This window comes from Primulina tabacum, chromosome 10, assembly GCF_025594145.1.
Source record: "Primulina tabacum isolate GXHZ01 chromosome 10, ASM2559414v2, whole genome shotgun sequence".
In the NCBI taxonomy this organism is placed as follows: domain Eukaryota; kingdom Viridiplantae; phylum Streptophyta; class Magnoliopsida; order Lamiales; family Gesneriaceae; genus Primulina; species Primulina tabacum.
The window spans coordinates 16,025,170-16,039,640 of NC_134559.1; the positions used below are offsets into that span (position 1 = coordinate 16,025,170).

Below are 14,471 nucleotides of genomic sequence, written 5' to 3' on the forward strand. Positions count from 1 at the left end.
AAATTGTAGCCTAATTTGATTGTAAACGGGCAAACGAACGAGACTCTTTACTCCGCAATGAGCGGGCGAGATTTTAGCCGAATTCCTTCTCTAAGACCCTCTAATATGCGATTTTTCGCTTCTGTTAAGCTTCCGTTTCCTCGAGAAATCCGTTTAGGAAGTCCGAAATTCGATTTCGGTTCAATTTTATCGTATCTCAGGCATAATAATAGCTTTACATTAGCTATTTTCTTCTTATTTTTTTCTATTTTATGGGAACATTTAGCGATTTTTGTTGTCGTTAGCTGGTTCTGTGCGGAAGGATATGACGCAGATTACTCCGGAGACGGTTAACTCATTAAAAACAATTATTTCAACTTTTTTCGCTATAATTTCCGTAAACGGTCGCGACACGAGGACTTCCCATGGAGGTCAGCCATCCTAGCTCTTCCATCGCGCCAGAACGCTTAACTTCCTGGTTCTGATTGAGCGAGAGCAGTGCCGCGTGTTGTCCATCGCCGCCCGCACCACACGTACTCGAGGGATATAAGAATAAACATCCCACTCAATGTCGGGTGCGATCATACCAGCACTAATGCACCGGATCCCATCAGAACTTCGAAGTTAAGCGTGCTTGGGCGATAGCAGTACTAGGATGGGTGACCCCTGGGTAGTCCACGTTTTGCACCCTTTTTCGTGTTTTTCTATTTTTGATTACTTGTTGACAGATGATTTTCGGCTCAAATCATCTGAATCTCGATCGGGACCAGATAAGACATGTGAAATCAACATATCTCGGGAACTGCCGGATTTGGACAAAATTGTATGCTAATTTGATTGTAAACGGGCAAACGAAGGAGACTCATTACCCCGCAATGAGCTGGCAAGATTTTAGCCGAATTCCTTCTCTAAGACCCTCTAATTTGCGATTTTTCGCTTCTGTTAAGCTTTCGTTTCCTCGAGAAATCCGCTTAGGAAGTCCGAAATTCGATTCCGGTTCAATTTTATCGTATCCCAGGCATAATAATAGTTTTACATTCGCTATTTTCTTCTTCTTAATTTTTTCCTATTTACTGGGAATATTTAGCGATTTTTGTTGTAGTGAGCCGGTTATGTGCGGAAGGGTATGACGTAGATTACTCAGGAGACGGTTTACTCACTAAAAACAATTATTTCGACTGTTTTAGCTATAATTTATGTAAACGGTCGCGACACGAGGACTTCCCAACTAGGTCACCCATCTTAGCTCTGCCATCAAGCCAGAACGCTTAACTTCATGGTTCTGATTGGGCGAGAGCAGTGCCGCGTGTTGTCCATCGGCGCCCGCGCCACACGTACTCGAAGGATATAAGAATAAACATCCCACTCAATGTCGGGTGCGATCATACCAGCACTAATGCACCGGATCCCATTAGAACTCCGAAGTTAAGCGTGCTTGGGCGAGAGCAGTACTGGGATGGGTGACCCTCTTGGAAGTCCTCATGTTGCAACTCTTCTCGTGTTTTTCTATCTTTGATTACTTGTTGACAGACGATTTTCGGCTCAAATCATCTGAATCTCGATCGGAACCAGATAAGACATGTGAAATCAACGTAGCTCGGGCACTGCCGGATTTAGACAAAATTGTAGCCTAATTTGATTGTAAACGGGCAAACGAACGAAACTCATTACTCCGCAATGAGCTTGCGAGATTTTAGCCGAATTATTTTTCTAAGACCCTCTAATTTGAGATTTTCCGCTTCTGTTAAGCTTCTGTTTCCTCGAGAAATCCGCTTAGGAAGTCCGAAATTCGATTCTGGATCCATTTTATCGTATCCCAGGCATAATAATAGCCTTACATTCGCTATTTACTTCTTCTTATTTTTTTTTTCTATTTTCTGGGAACATTTAGCGATTTTTTTTGTCGTGAGCCGGTTCTGTGCGGAAGGGTATGATGCCGATTACTCCGGAAACGGTTAACTCGTTAAAAACAATTATTTCGACTGTTTTATCCATAATTTACGAAAACGATCGCGACACGAGGACTTCCTAGGGATGTCACCCGTCCTAGCTCTGCCCTCGCGCCAGAACGCTTAACTTCATGGTTCTGATTGGGCGAGAGCAGTGCCGCGTGTTGTCCATCGCCGCCCGCGCCACACGTACTCGAGAGATATAACAATAAACATCCCACACAATGTCGGGTGCGATCATAACAGCACTAATGCACCTGATCCCATCAGAACTCAGAAGTTAAGCGTGCTTGGGGAGAGTAGTACTAGGATGGGTGACCCCCTGGGAAGTCCTCGTGTTGCACCCCTTTTCATGTTTTTCTATTTTTGATTATTTGTTGAGAGACGATTCTCGGCTCAAATCATCTGAATCTCGATCGGGGCCAGATAAGTGATGTAAAATCAACGTAGCTCGGGCACTGTCGGATTTGGAAAAAATTGTAGGCTAATTTTATTGTAAACGGGCAAACGAACGAGACTCATTACTTCGCAATGAGCTGGCGAGATTTTAGCCGAATTCCTTCTCCAAGACCCTTTAATTTGCGATTTTCCGCTTCTGTTAAGCTTCCGTTTCCTCGAGAAATCCGTTTAGGAAGTTCGAAATTCGATTTCGGTTCCATTTTATCGTATCCCAGGTATAATAATAGCTTTACATTTGCTATTTTCTTCTTCTTATTTTTTTCTATTTTCTGGGAACATTTAGCGATTTTTGTTGTCGTGAGCCGGTTCTGTGTAGAAGGGTATAACAAAAATTACTCCGGAGACGGTTAACTCATTAAAAGAAATTATTTCGACTGTTTTATCCATAATTTACGTAAACTGTCGCGACACTAGGACTTCCCAGGGAGGTCACCCATCCTAACTCTGCCATCGCGCCAGAACGCTTAACTTCATATTTCTGATTGGGCGAGAGCAGTGCCGCGTGTTGTCCATCGCCCCACACGTACTCGAGGGATATAAAAATAAACATCCCACTCAATGTCGGGTGCGATCATACCAGCACTAAAGCAACGGATCCCATCTGAACTCCAAAGTTAAGCGTTCTTGGGCGAGACCAGTACTAGGATGAGTGACCCCGACCCCTTGGGAAGTCCCCGTGTTGCACCCCTTTTCGTGTTTTTCTATTTTTGATTACCTGTTGACAGACGATTTTCGGCTCAAATCATCCGAATCTCGATCGTGACCAGATAAGACATGTGAAATCAACGTAGCTCGGGCACTGCCGGATTTGGACAAAATTGTTGCCTAATTTGATTGTAAACAGGCAAACGAACGATTCTCATTACTTCGCAATGAGCTGGCGAGATTTTAGCCGAATTCCTTCTCTAAGACCCTCTAATTTGCAATTTTCCGCTTCGGTTAAGCTTCCGTTTTTCCTCGAGAAATCCGTTTAGGAAGTCAGAAATTCGATTCCGGTTCCATTTTATCGTATCCCAAGCATAATAATAGCTTTACATTCGCTCTTTTCTTCATCTTATTTTTTTTTATATTTTCTTGGAACATTAGCGATTTTTGTTGTCGTGAGCCGGTTCTGTGCGGAAAGGTATGACGCAGATTACTCCAGAGACGGTTAACTCATTAAAAACAATTATTTCGACTGTTTTAGATATAATTTACGTACACGGTCGCGACACGAGAATTTTCCCAGGGAGGTCACCCATCCTAGCTCTGCCATCACGCCAGAACGCATAACTTCATGGTTTTGATTGGACGAGAGCAGTTCCGCGTGTTGTCCATCGCCGCCCGCGCAACATGTACTCGAGGGATATAAGAATAAACATCCCACTAAATGTCGGGTGTGATCATACCAGCAATAATGCACCGGATCCCATGAGAACTCCGAAGTTAAGGGTGCTTGGGCGAGAGCAGCACTAGAATGGGTGACCCCCTGAGAAGTCCTCGTGTTGCACCCCTTTTCGTTTTTTTCTATTTTTGATTACTTGTTGACAGACGATTTTCGGCTCAAATCATCTGAATCTCGATCGGGACAAGATAAGTCTTGTGAAATCAACCTAGCTCGGGCATTGCCGGATTTGGACAAAATTGTAGCATAATTTGATTGTAAACGGGCAAACGAAAGAGACTCATTACTCCGCAATGAGCTGGCGAGATTTTAGCCGAATTCTTTTTCTAAGACCCTCTAATTTGCGATTTTCCGCTTCTGTTAAACTTCTGTTTCCTCGAGAAATCCATTTAGGAAGTCAAAAATTAGATTCCGGTTCCATTTTATCGTATCACAAGCATAAAAATAGCTTTACATTCGCTATTTTCTTTTTCTTATTTTTTTATTTTCTGGGAACATTAGAGATTTTTATTGTCGTGAGCCGGTTCTGTGCGGAAGGGTATGACGCAGATTACTCCGGAGACGGTTAACTCATTAAAAACAATTATTTCGACTGTTTTAATCAAAATTTATGTAAACGGTCGCGACACGAGGACTGCCAGGGAGGTCACCCATCCTAGCTCTGCCATCGCGCCAGAACGCTTAACTCTGAAGTTAAGCGTGCTTGGGCGAGAGCAGTACTGGTATGGGTGACCCCCTGGGAAGTCTTCGTGTTGCACCCCTTTTGGTGTTTTTCTATTTTTGATTACTTGTTGACAGACGATTTTCGGCTCAAATCATCTGAATCTCGATCGGGACAAGATAAGTCATGTGAAATCAACCTAGCTCGGGCATTGCCGTGTTTGGACAAAATTGTAGCTAAATTTGATTGTAAACGGGCAAACGAACGAGACTCATTACTCCGCAATGAGCTGGCGAGATTTTAGCCGAATTCTTTTTCTAAGACCCTCGAATTTGCGATTTTCCGCTTCTGTTAAGCTTCTGTTTCTTCGAGAAATCCATTTAGAAAGTCCAAAATTTGATTCCGGTTCCATTTTATCGTATCCCAGGCATAATATAAGCTTTACATTCGCTCTTTTCTTCATCTTATTTTTTTTCTATTTTCTGGGAACATTTAGCGATTTTTGTTGTCGTGAGCCGGTTCTGTGCGGAAGGGTATGACGCAGATTACTCCGGAAACGGTTAACTCATTAAAAACAATTATTTCGATTGTTTTAGCTATAATTTACGTAAACGGTCGCGACACGAGGAATTCCCAGGGAGGTCACCCATCCTAGCTCTGTCATCGAGCAAGAACGCTTAACTTCATGGTTCTAATTGGGCGAGAGCAGTGCCGCGTGTTGTCCATCGCCGCCCGCGCCACATGTACTCGATGGATTTAAGAATAAACATCCCACTCAATGTCGGGTGCGATCATAAAAGAACTAATGCACTAGATCCCATCAGGACTCTGAAGTTAAGCGTGCTTGGGCGAGAGCAGTACTAGTATGGCTGACCCCTGGGAAGTCTTCGTGTTGCACAGCTTTTGGTGTTTTTCTATTTTTGATTACTTGGTTACAGACGATTTTCGGCTCAAATCATCTGAATCTCGATCGGGACAAGATAAGTCAATTGAAATCAACCTAGCTCGGGCTTTGCCGTATTTGGACAAAATTGTAGCTAAATTTGATGGTAAACGGGCAAACGAACGAGACTCATTACTCCGCAATGAGCTGGAGAGATTTTAGCCGAATTCCTTCTCTAAGACCCTCAAATTTGCGATTTTACGCTTCTGTTAAGGTTCCGTTTCCTCGAGAAATCCGCTTAGGAAGTCCGAAATTCGATTCCGGTTTCATTTTATCGTATCCCAGGCATAATAATAGCTTTACATTCGCTATTTTCTTATTCTTATTTTTTTTTCTATTTTCTGGGAACATTTAGCGATTTTTGTTGTCGTGAGCCGGTTCTGTGCGGAAGGGTTTGACGCAGATTACTTCGAAGACTGTTAACTCATTAAAAACAATTATTTCGACTGTTTTATCCATAATTTACGTAAACGATCGCAACACGAGGACTTCCCAGGGAGGTCACCCATCCTTGCTCTGCCATCGCGCCAGAACGCTTAACTTCATGGTTCTGATATGGCGAGAGCAGTGCCGCGTGTTGTCCATCGCTGCCCGCGCCACACGTACTCGATGGATATAAGAATAAACATCCCACTCAATGTCAGGTGCGATCATACCAGCTCTAATGGAACGGATCCCATCAGAACTCCGAAGTTAAGCGTGCTTGGGCGAGAGCAGTACTAGGATGGATGACCCCCTGGGAAGTCCTCGTGTTGCACCCCTTTTCGTGTTTTTCTATTTTTGATTACATGTTGACAGACAATTTTCTGCTAAATCATCTGAATCTATATCGGGACCAGATAAGACATGTGAAATCAATGTAGCAAGGGCACTGCCGGATTTGGACAAAATTGTAGCCTAATTTGATTGTAAACGGGCAAACGAACGAGACTCATTACTCCGCAAAGAGCTGGCGAGATTTAGCCAAATTCCTTCTCTAAAACCCTCTAATTTGAGATTTTCCGCTTCTGTTAAGCTTCCGTTTACACGAGAAATCCGTTTAGGAAGTCCGAAATTCGATTTTGGTTCCATTTTATCGTATCCCCGGCATAATAATAGCTTTACATTCGCTATTTTTTTCTTCTTATTTTTTTTTTCAATTTTTTGGGAACATTTACCAATTTTTGTTGTCGTGAGTCGGTTCTGTGCGGAAGGGTATGACGCAGATTACTCCGGAGACGATTAACTCATTAAAAACAATTATTTCGACTTTTTTAGCTATAATTTACGTAAACGGTCGAGACACGAGGATTTCCCAGGGAGGTCACCCATCCTAGCTCTGCCATCGCGCAAGAACGCTTAACTTCTTGGTTTTGATTGGGCAAGAGAAATGCCGCGTGTTGTCCATCGCCGCCCGCGCCACACGTACTCGAGGGATATAAGAATAAACATCCCACTCAATGTCTGGTGCGATCATACCAGAACTAATGCACCGGATCCCATCAGGACTCCGAAGTTAAGAGTGCTTGGGCGAGAGCAGTACTAGGATGGGTGACCCCCTGGGAAGTCCTCATGTTGCACCCCTTTTCGTGTTTTTCTATTTTTGATTACTTGTTGACAAACGATTTTCGGCTCAAATATTCTGAATCTCGATCGGGACCAGATAAGACATGTGAAATCAACGTAGCTCGGGCACTGCCGGATTTGGACAAAATTGTAGCCTAATTTTATTGTAAACGGGCAAACGAACGAGACTCATTACTCCGCAATGAGCTGGCGAGATTTTAGCCGAATTACTTCTCTAAGACCCTCTAATTTGCGATTTTCCGCTTCTGTTAAGCTTTTGTTTCTCGAGAAATCCGCTTAGGAAGTCCGAAATTCGATTCCGGTTCCATTTTATCGTATCCCAGGCATAATAATAGCTTTACATTCGCTATTTTCTTCTTCTTATTTTTTTTCTATTTTCGGGGAACATTTAGCGATTTTTGTTGTCGTGAGCCGGTTCTGTGCGGAAAGGTATGACGCAGATTACTCCGGAGACGGTAAACTCATTAAAAACAATTATTTCGACTGTTTTAGCTATAATTATGTAAACGGTCGCGACACAAGTATTTCCAAGGGAGGTCACCCATCCTAGCTCTTTCATCGAGCCAGAATGCTTAAATTCATGATTCTGATTGGGCGAGAGCAGTGCCGCGTGTTGTCCATCGCCGCCAGCTCCACACGTACTCGAGGGATATAAGAATAAACGTCCCACTCAATGTCGGGTTCGATCTTACCAGCACTAATGCACCGGATCCCATCAGAACTCCGAAGTTAAGCGTGCTTGGACGAGAGCTGTACTAGGATGGGTGACCCCCTGGGAAGTCCTCGTGTTGCACCCCTTTTCATGTTTTTCTATTTTTGATTGCATGTTGACAGACAATTTTCTACTAAAATTATCTGAATCTCGATCGGGACCAGATAAGACATGTGAAATATACGTAGCTCGGGCACTGCTGGATTTGGACAAAATTGTAGCATAATTTGATTGTAAATGGGCAAACGAACGAGGCTCAGTACTCCGCAATGAGCTGGCGAGATTTTAGCCAAATTTTTTTTCTAAGACCCTCTAATTTACGATTTTCCGCTTCTGTTAAGCTTCCGTTTCCTCGAGAAATCCGCTTAGGAAGTCCGAAATTCGATTCCTGTTCCATTTTATCGCATCACAGGCATAATAATAGCTTTACATTCGCTATTTTCTTCTTTTTATTTTTTTTCTATTTTCTGGGAACATTTAGCGATTTTTGTTCTCATGAGCCGGTTCTGTGCGGAAGGGTATGACGCAGATTACTTCGGAGATGGTTAACTCATTAAAAACAATTATTTCGACTGTTTTAGCCATAATTTACGTAAACGGTCGTGACACGGGGACTTCCCAGGGAGGTCACCCATCCTAGCTCTGCCATCACGCTAGAATGCTTAACTTCATGGTTCTGATTGGGCGAGAGCAGTGCCGCGTGTTGTCCATCGCCGCCCGCGCCACACGTACTCGAGGGATATAAGATTAAACGTCCCACTCAATGTCGGATAAAATTATATCAGTACTGATGCACCGGATCCCATTAGAACTTCGAAGTTAAGCGTGCTTGGGCGAGAGCTGTACTAGGATGGGTGACCCCCTGGGAAGTCCTCGTGTTGCACCCCTTTTCGTGTTTTTCTATTTTTGATTACCTGTTGACTGACGATTTTCGGCTCAAATCATCTGAATCTCGATCGAGAGCTTTTAATTTGCGATTTTCAGCTTCTGTTAAGCTTTTGTTTCTCTAGAAATCCGTTTAGAAAGTCCGAAATTCGATTCCGGTTCCATTTTATCGTATCTTAGGCATAATAATAGCTTTACATTCGCTATTTTCTTCTTCTTATTTTTTTCAGTTTTCTGCGAACATTTAACGATTTTTGTTGTCGTGAAATGGTTCTATGCGGAAGGGTATGGCGCAGATTACTCCGGAGACGGCTAACTCATTAAAAAAATTATTTCGACTGTTTTATCCATAATTTACGTAAACGGTCGCGACACGAGGACTTCCCAGGGAGGTCACCCATCCTAGCTCTGCCATCGCGCCAGAAAGCTTAACTTCATGGTTCTATTGTCAATCGCCGCCCGCTTCACACGTACTCGTGGGATATAAGAATAAACATCCCACTCAATGTTGGGTGCGTTCATACCAGCACTAATGCACCGGATCCCATCAGAACTTCGAAGTTAAGCGTGCTTGGGCGAGAGCAGTACTAGGATGGGTGACCCCTGGGAAGTCCTCGTGTTGCACCCCTCTTCGTGTTTTTCTATTTTTGATTACTTATTGACAGACGATTTTCGGCTCAAATCATCTGAATCTCGATCGGGACCAGATAAGCCATGTGAAATCAACGTAGCTCGGACACTGCCAGATTTGGACAAAATTGTAGCCTAATTTGATTGTAAACGGGCAAACGAACGAGACTCATTGCTCTGCAATGAGCGTGCGAGATTTTAGCCGAATTCCTTCTTTAAGACACTCTAATTTGCGATTTTCCGCTTCTTTTGAGCTTCCGTTTCCTCGAGAAATCCGCTTAGGAAGTTCGAAATTCGATTTCGGTTCCATTTTATCGTATCCCAGGCATAATAATAGGTTTATATTCGCTATTTTCTTCATCTTATTTTTTTTTCTATTTTCTGGGAACATTTAGCGATTTTTGTTGTCGTGAGCCGGTTCATTGCGAAAGGGTATGACGCAGATTACTCCGGAGACGGTTAACTCATTAAAAACAATTATTTCGACTGTTTTAGCTATAATTTACGTAAACAGTCGCGACACGAGGACTTCCCAGGAAAGTCACCCATCCTAGCTCTGCCATCGCGCCAAAACGCTTAACTTCTTGGTTCTGATTTTGCGAGAGCAGTGCCGCGTGTTGTACATCACCGCCAACGCCGCACGTACTCGAGGGATATAAGAATAAACATTCCACTCAATGTCGGGTGCGATCATACCAGCACTAATGCACCGGATCCCATCAGAACTCCGAAGTTAAGCGTGTTTGGTCGAGAGCAGTACTAGGATGGGTGACCCCTTGGGATGTCCTCGTGTTGCACCCATTTACGTGTTTTTCTATTTTCGATTACTTGTTGACAGATGATTTTCGGCTCAAATCATCTGAATCTCGATTGAGACAAAATTGTAGGCTAATTTTATGGTAAACGTGCAAACAAACGAGACTCGTTACTCAGCAATGAGCTGACGAGATTTTAGCCGAATTCCTTCTCTAAGACCCTCTAATTTGCGATTTTCCGCTTCTGTTAAGCTTCCGTTTCCTCAATAAATATGTTTAGGAAGTTTGAAATTCGATTCCAGTTCTGTTTTATCGTATCCCAGGCAAAATAATAGCTTTACATTCGCTATTTTCTTCTTCTTATTTTTTTTCTATTTTCTGGGAACATTTATAGATTTTTGTTGTCGTGAGCCGGTTCGGTGCGGAAAGGTATCACGCAGATAACTCTAGAGACGGTTAACTCATAAAAAAAAATTATTTCGACTGTTTTAGCTATAATTTACGTAAAAGGTCACGACACGAGGACTTCCCAGGATGGGCGACCCCCTGGGAAGTCCTCGTGTTGCACCTCTTTTCGTGTTTTTCTATTTTTGATTACTTGTTCACAGACGATTTTCGGCTCAAATCATCTGAATCTCGATCGGGACCAGATAAGACATGTGAAATCAACGTAGCTCGGGCACTGCCGGATTTGGACTAAATTGTTGGCTAATTTGATTGTAAACGGGCAAACAAACGAGACTCATTACTCTGCAATGAGCTGACGAGATTTTATCCGAATTCCTTCTCTAAGACCCTCTAATATGTGATTTTCTGCTTCTTTTAAGCTTCCGTTTCCTCGAGAAATCCGTTTAGGAATTCCGAAATTCGATTCCGGTTCCATTTTATCGTATCCGAGGCATAATAATAGCTTTACGTTCGATATTTTCTTCTTCTTATTTTTTTTCTATTTTCTGGGAACATTTAGCGATTTTTGTTGTCGTGAGCTGGTTCTGTCGGAATGGTATGACGTAGATTACAACGGAGACGGTTAACTCATTAAAAACAATTATTTCGACTATTTTACTATAATTTACGTAAACGGTCGCGACACGAGGACTGCCCAGGGAGGTCACCCATCCTAGCTCATCCATTGCGCCAGAACGCTTAACTTCATGATTTTTATTGGGCGAGAGCAGTGACGTGTGTTGACCATCGCCGATCGCGCCACACATACTCGAGGGATATAAGAATAAACATCCGACTCAATGACGGGTGCGATCATTCCAGCACTAATGCACCGGATCCCATTAGAACTCCGAAGTTAAGCGTGCTTGGGTGAGACCAGCACTAGGATGGGTGACCCCTTGTGAAGTCCTCGTGTTGCACCCATTTTCGTGTTTTTCTATTTTTAATTACTTGTTGACATACGATTTTCTGCTCAAATCATATGAATCTCGATCGGGACAAAATAAGATATGTGAAATCAACATATCTAGGGCACTGCCGGATTTGGACAAAATTGTAGCCTAATTTGATTGTAAACGGTCTTAGCCGAATTCCTTCTCTAAGACCTTCTAATTTGCGATTTTCTGCTTATGTTAAGCTTCCGTTTTCTCAAGAAATCCGCTTAGGAAGTCCGAAATTCGATTACGGTTCCATTTTATCGTTTCCTTGGTATAATAATAGCTTTACATTCGCTATTTTCTTCTTTTTATTTTTTTTTCTATTTTCTAGAAACATTTAGTGATTTTTGTTGTCGTGAGCCGGTCTGTGCGGAAGGGTATGACGCAGATTACTCCGAAGACAGTTAACTCATTAAAAACAATTATTTCGACTGTTTTAGCCATAATTTACGTAAACGGTCGCGACACAAGGGCTTCCCAGGGAGGTCACCCATCCTAGCTCTGCCATCGCACCAGAACGCTTAACTTCATGGTTATGATTGGGCGAGAGCAGTGCCGCGTGTTGTCCATCGCCGCTCGCGCCACAAGTCCTTGTGTTGCACCCCTTTTCGTGTTTTTCTATTTCTGATTACTTGTTGACAGACGATTTTCGGCTCAAATCATCTGAATCACGATCGAGACCAGATATGACATGTGAAATCAACGTAGCTCAAGCACTGTCAGATTTGGACAAAATTGTAGCCTAATTTGATTGTAAACGGTCAAACGAACGAGACTCATTACTCCGTTATGAGCTGGCGAGAATTTAGCTGAATTCCTTCTCTAAGACACTCTAATTTGCGATTTTCCGCATCTGTTAAGCTTCCGTTTCCTCGAGAAATCCGCTTAGGAAGTTCGAAATTCGATTCCGGTTCCATTTTATCGCATCACAGGCATAATAATATCTTTACATTCGCTATTTTCTTCTTTTTATTTTTTTTTCTATTTTCTGGGAACATTTAGCGATTTTTGTTCTCATGACCCGGTTCTGTTCGGAAGGGTATGACGCAGATTACTTCGGAGATGGTTAACTCATTAAAAACAATTATTTCGACTGTTTTAGCCATAATTTACGTAAACGGTCGCGACACGCTGACTTCTCAGGGAGGTCACCCATCCTAGCTCTGCCATCACGCCAGAATGCTTAACTTCATGGTTCTGATTGGGTGAGAGCAGTGCCGCGTGTTCTCCATCGCCGCCCGCGCCACACGTACTCGAGGGATATAAGAATAAACGTCCCACTCAATGTCGGGTTCGATCATACCAGCACTAATGCACCGGATCCCATTAGAACTCCGAAGTTAAGCGTGCTTGGGCGAGAGCTGTACTAGGATGGGTGACCCCTGGGAAGTCCTCGTGTTGCACCTCTTTTCGTGTTTTTCTATTTTTGATTACTTATTGACAGACGATTTTCGGCTCAAATCATCAGAATCTCGATCGGGACCAGATTAGCCATGAGAAATCAACATAGCTCGTGCACAGCCAGATTTGGACAAAATTGTAGCCTAATTTGATTGTAAACGGGCAAACAACGAGACTCATTGCTCTACAATGAGCTGGCGAGATTTTAGCCGAATTCCTTCTCTAAGACACTCTAATTTGCGATTTTCCGCTTCTGTTGAGCTTCCGTTTCCTCGAGAAATCCGCTTAGGAAGTCCGAAATTCGATTCCGGTTCCATTTTATCGTATCCCAGGCATAATATAAGCTTTACATTCGCTCTTTTCTTCATCTTATTTTTTTTCTATTTTCTGGGAACATTTAGCGATTTTAGTTGTCGTGAGCCGGTTCTGTGCGGAAGGGTATGACGCAGATTACTCCGGAGACGGTTAACTCATTAAAAACAATTATTTCGACTGTTTTAGCTATAATTTACGTAAACGGTCGCGACACGAGGACTTCCTAGGAAAGTCACCCATCCTAGCTCTGCCATCGCGCCAAAACGCTTAACTTCTTGGTTCTGATTTTGCGAGAGCAGTGCCGCGTGTTGTACATCACCGCCAACGCCGCACATACTCGAGGGATATAAGAATAAACATTCCACTCAATGTCGGGTGCGATCATACCAGCACTAATGCAACGGATCTCATTAGAACTCCGAAGTTAAGCGTGTTTGGTCGAGAGCAGTACTAGGATGGGTGATTCCTTGGGATGTCCTCGTGTTGCACCCATTTACGTGTTTTTCTATTTTCAATTACTTGTTGACAGATGATTTTCGGCTCAAATCATCTGAATCTCGATCGGGACCTGATAAGATATGTGAAATAAACGTAGCTCGGGCCCTGCCGGATTTGGACAAAATTGTAGGCTAATTTGATGGTAAACGGGAAAACAAACGAGACTCGTTACTCAGCAATGAGCTGACGAGATTTTAGCCGAATTCCTTCTCTAAGACCCTCTAATTCGCTATTTTCTTCTTCTTATTTTTTTTTCTATTTTCTGGGAACATTTATAGATTTTTGTTGTCGTGAGCCGGTTCGGTGCGGAAAGGTATCACGCAGATAACTCTGGAGACGGTTAACTCATAAAAAAAATTATTTCGACTGTTTTAGCTATAATTTACGTAAACGGTCACGACACGAGGACTTCCCAGGATGGGCGACCCCCTGGGAAGTCCTCGTGTTGCACCTCCTTTCGTGTTTTTCTATTTTTGATTACTTGTTCATAGACGATTTTCGGCTCAAATCATCTGAATCTCGATCGGGACCAGATAAGACATGTGAAATCAACGTAGCTCGGGCACTGCCGGATTTGGACAAAATTGTTGGCTAATTTGATTGTAAACGGGCAAACGAACGAGACTCATTACTCTGCAATGAGCTGACGAGATTTTATCCGAATTCCTTCTCTAAGACCCTCTAATATGTGATTTTCTGCTTCTTTTAAGCTTCTGTTTCCTCGAGAAATCCGTTTAGGAAGTCCGAAATTCGATTCCGGTTCCATTTTATCGTATCCGAGGCATAATAATAGCTTTACGTTCGATATTTTCTTCTTCTTATTTTTTTTCTATTTTCTGGGAACATTTAGCGATTTTTGTTGTTGTGAGCCGGTTCTGTGCGGAAGGGTATGACGCAGATTACTCCGGAGACGGTTAACTCATTAAAAACAATTATTTCGACTGTTTTA

The 14,471-nt window shown here is 42.8% G+C and overlaps 13 non-coding genes and 2 pseudogenes across 13 annotated transcripts; all 15 read left to right on the plus strand.

The window, feature by feature from the left end:
- The first annotated feature begins 552 nt into the window (after nt 1-552).
- On the plus strand, nt 553-670 carry LOC142508031 (5S ribosomal RNA). The gene has a single exon (XR_012806265.1). It is a non-coding gene; the product is annotated as a 5S ribosomal RNA (ribosomal RNA).
- Nucleotides 671-1,353: 683 nt separating this feature from the next.
- On the plus strand, nt 1,354-1,472 carry LOC142516611 (5S ribosomal RNA). The gene has a single exon (XR_012812397.1). It is a non-coding gene; the product is annotated as a 5S ribosomal RNA (ribosomal RNA).
- Nucleotides 1,473-2,157: 685 nt separating this feature from the next.
- LOC142516551 (5S ribosomal RNA) lies at nt 2,158-2,275 on the plus strand. The gene has a single exon (XR_012812339.1). It is a non-coding gene; the product is annotated as a 5S ribosomal RNA (ribosomal RNA).
- A 675-nt stretch (nt 2,276-2,950) lies between these two features.
- On the plus strand, nt 2,951-3,075 carry LOC142511272 (5S ribosomal RNA; annotated as a pseudogene).
- Nucleotides 3,076-3,761: 686 nt separating this feature from the next.
- Nucleotides 3,762-3,880, plus strand: LOC142506415 (5S ribosomal RNA). Its single transcript, XR_012804709.1, has one exon. It is a non-coding gene; the product is annotated as a 5S ribosomal RNA (ribosomal RNA).
- Nucleotides 3,881-5,215: 1,335 nt separating this feature from the next.
- Nucleotides 5,216-5,333, plus strand: LOC142512657 (5S ribosomal RNA; annotated as a pseudogene).
- A 684-nt stretch (nt 5,334-6,017) lies between these two features.
- Nucleotides 6,018-6,136, plus strand: LOC142506797 (5S ribosomal RNA). The gene has a single exon (XR_012805076.1). It is a non-coding gene; the product is annotated as a 5S ribosomal RNA (ribosomal RNA).
- Nucleotides 6,137-6,819: 683 nt separating this feature from the next.
- Nucleotides 6,820-6,938, plus strand: LOC142515771 (5S ribosomal RNA). The gene has a single exon (XR_012811598.1). It is a non-coding gene; the product is annotated as a 5S ribosomal RNA (ribosomal RNA).
- A 681-nt stretch (nt 6,939-7,619) lies between these two features.
- On the plus strand, nt 7,620-7,738 carry LOC142515798 (5S ribosomal RNA). The gene has a single exon (XR_012811624.1). It is a non-coding gene; the product is annotated as a 5S ribosomal RNA (ribosomal RNA).
- Nucleotides 7,739-8,421: 683 nt separating this feature from the next.
- On the plus strand, nt 8,422-8,540 carry LOC142510490 (5S ribosomal RNA). The gene has a single exon (XR_012808599.1). It is a non-coding gene; the product is annotated as a 5S ribosomal RNA (ribosomal RNA).
- A 508-nt stretch (nt 8,541-9,048) lies between these two features.
- On the plus strand, nt 9,049-9,166 carry LOC142514587 (5S ribosomal RNA). Its single transcript, XR_012810475.1, has one exon. It is a non-coding gene; the product is annotated as a 5S ribosomal RNA (ribosomal RNA).
- A 684-nt stretch (nt 9,167-9,850) lies between these two features.
- LOC142515934 (5S ribosomal RNA) lies at nt 9,851-9,969 on the plus strand. Its single transcript, XR_012811754.1, has one exon. It is a non-coding gene; the product is annotated as a 5S ribosomal RNA (ribosomal RNA).
- A 1,206-nt stretch (nt 9,970-11,175) lies between these two features.
- LOC142506966 (5S ribosomal RNA) lies at nt 11,176-11,294 on the plus strand. Its single transcript, XR_012805235.1, has one exon. It is a non-coding gene; the product is annotated as a 5S ribosomal RNA (ribosomal RNA).
- A 1,303-nt stretch (nt 11,295-12,597) lies between these two features.
- Nucleotides 12,598-12,715, plus strand: LOC142517170 (5S ribosomal RNA). The gene has a single exon (XR_012812931.1). It is a non-coding gene; the product is annotated as a 5S ribosomal RNA (ribosomal RNA).
- A 682-nt stretch (nt 12,716-13,397) lies between these two features.
- LOC142510498 (5S ribosomal RNA) lies at nt 13,398-13,516 on the plus strand. The gene has a single exon (XR_012808606.1). It is a non-coding gene; the product is annotated as a 5S ribosomal RNA (ribosomal RNA).
- The last annotated feature ends 955 nt before the right edge of the window (nt 13,517-14,471 follow it).